The following is a 2,983-nucleotide window of genomic DNA, read 5'->3' as shown; positions in this document are numbered from 1 at the left end:
TGCTTGTATGGTGACTGCAACGTCACTACCTTTCCACAGCCATAGTTAGATGGCCCTGCAGGGTCACAGCGAGAGGTGACACGTGCCCGCCTAAACCGTCCAGTCAGGAACCAGAACGGATGTAGAGCGGCTGTGACTCCCTACTCTTATTTTAAGAAGATCTTCCCCAAATAGGTTGCTCCCACAGAGACAAATAATTGGCGTGATATCTTGGGGGCACGAGCAGGAGGAGCAGTCTGCATTTTAATGCCAATCCTCCACAGGAAGAACCCAGTTATGCATGCCAGTGGGCACGTTTTCTGGACTCTGTGTGTTTAGGGAAACACATGCCAATGGAACAGAGCTTCAGACAGGGTATGGAGTTTAATGATATCAAGTAATGATAGATGGGGACATGCTCGTGGGACTGCTTTAAAAATGGAGGTGTGAGTTTTACATAAAACAATTAAAATATGCGCTGTTACAGATTTAATCACTTGTATTTTATTCATTTATGATATCAGTTCTTCATTGTTCTTTTCATGCATAAAACAGGCTGATTGAGCAGTTGAATAACAGACTCTGATGGTGGCTGAAAAAGAGATCTTAGAGTCATTAGTCTCTACATTAGTTTTATTAATCACTCTGCGTGACTCTGTGGATGCCTGCTGGTCAGGCAGTTCATGACTTTGGTCCAGACTGAAATATCTGAACAACTACTGAAAAGATTGCCATAAAACTTTGTGCAGACGTTCTTGGTCCCCAGAAGATGAATCCTACCTGTGGTGACTGCCGAACTTTTCATCTCCATCATTAAGCTGACATATTTGTTTATTAGTTAAATGGCTCAACCACTATTGGGGAGATTACCCTAACGTTTTGTACAGACATTGGTGTCCTCCTCCTTAAACCTTCCATCTAGCGCCATCATCAGGTAACACTTTGGTTTTAGACCAAATACCTGCAAAGTAATGAAATTCCTGTCAGCTTCACCTGTATTTGGTATTTAGCTTAATGCCAGCAAAAACATGCAAAAACTGAGATGTGAACATGGTAAACCTTATACCTGGTAAAATCATTTTAGCAATGTCATTGTGCGCATGTTAGCATGTGGACATTAGCATTAGCTCACAGCACAACTGCGCCTAAGTAAATCCTCACAGTGCTGCTAACATGGCTGCAGACTCATCTTGTTTTAATGCCAGGCCTTCTGTTTCCTCCTTTATTTTTAATACAGAAAAAAATATATCATAAATTTAATCTAAAAATAATTGCAGATCCAAAATGTCTGTCTCAAGCAGCTGCACGCATCAGAAATATGGAGAATGACGCACATACACCTGGCAGAAACAGTTTGTTAGTCCTAGAACGAGGACTGAATATGGGAATTGTTACATAAAACAGATTGTCAATGGCAGAACGGCCTGATCTGATCAAGCTTACAACAGAGCTTGGCAGTTGATGGTGGAACAGCTTTCTCCCTCCTCCAAAACACTCACTATATATCATAGACTACTCACTGGCCTGAGTACACACAGGGACGCCAGAGACAAAGCAAAGACTGTTTTCCCTCTCTCTGCCAAGAATGTGTCACGATTTCGTATGGGTTACAAGGCTGAAAAGAACCAGCTACAAACTTCATTTTGTTAAATGTTTAATTTCAAAGGAGAATAAAGCAGCACAATTTGCTTTCATTTGAAACTTCAGCATTTTGGACTGAATGAACCGCACAAAGTAAAGCACACAACAATGATGAATGGAGTGTGAAAGCAATTCATTTTTTTTTTCCATGTGGAACATCAAACAGGAAAAAAAAGACATTTACTGGGAGTAGTTGACCAAACAGCTTTATCTTAAGAAATTAAGACAGTGTTGTCTTGAGACAGACTGTAGAAATCACAGTAATTGGTTTGTTTTGCATCTACCTGAGTAGATCCATCCCGACTTATACGCGCTGCTGGTGCTAAGCTAATTAGCCACGGTCTGCTTATCGCATAAGTATTTCTGGGGAGGCTTTATTGAGGAAGAAAATAATGTACTGCATTAAAGTTGTTAAACAGTATTGAACTCTTTTGCTCTTAAATATTTTCTAATGCAGCAAAGAAACTGTGGATTGTCATTCTTGTTTCCTGTGGCAGCAACTAAATTCTGTATTCTGACTGCATGAAATACACTGAAGAGGACCAGCCATGACCAGACAAACAGAACAAAGCTTTGAACTTCTGTTAAAGGCTTTTTCATTTATTTTCACCATGAGCTATTTTTGCTGTCTACAACAAAAACACAACATTTTTGAGCTCCTGTATCTTATTATATGATATTTATTACCTCTGTATTGCCACATTATTGATTACCCGCTCTCAAGCTGAGTAGGGCCAGATAAAATAAAATAAGATAAGCCTTTATTGATCCCAAAGGTAAAATTCACATGTTACAGCAGAGACAGAGAGACAGCCTGAAAACATAGATATGGAATTATTTGACTGAAATAAAGAGAAAATAAAATAAAGACTTAAAAACTATATAACTGCTACTATAGAAGTGAAAAGCAAATATCTGTAGAAAATAAGTCTAGTAGTGCAACTCCAGCAGCTGTGATGTGTAAACGATATAGATATAGGTATGAATAAGTACACACAATGATAAAATAAATAATGCTATATACATGTTCAGTAGTGTTCAGTGAAGTGTTGAGAAATCAAAGAGAAACTGTGATATAGTGTATATATGGACGTCATGAAGTCAAATACTGGTCTGCAGGTGGTGTTGTCCATACATAATAGTCATGTAGAGGAGTTTTGGAGGTTGGAGAGGAGAGGTAACCAGTGAGAATGTTATTGACTGGCTCTACAGGTTAATTATGCACAGACACACACACACACACACACACACTAATAACTTCACTTCATGCATGCTGAATGATTGAGACCGATATGCTGCAAATCAGTGTGGTAGAAGACGAAGGATTCAAAGAGCTCGTTTGGCACGTTGTGGCATCGAGGGC

The sequence above is a fragment of the Chaetodon auriga genome, chromosome 10, assembly GCF_051107435.1.
Source record: "Chaetodon auriga isolate fChaAug3 chromosome 10, fChaAug3.hap1, whole genome shotgun sequence".
Classification (NCBI taxonomy): domain Eukaryota; kingdom Metazoa; phylum Chordata; class Actinopteri; order Chaetodontiformes; family Chaetodontidae; genus Chaetodon; species Chaetodon auriga.
The sequence above is the reverse complement of the archived record's forward strand: the minus strand, read 5'-3'. Positions refer to the sequence as shown.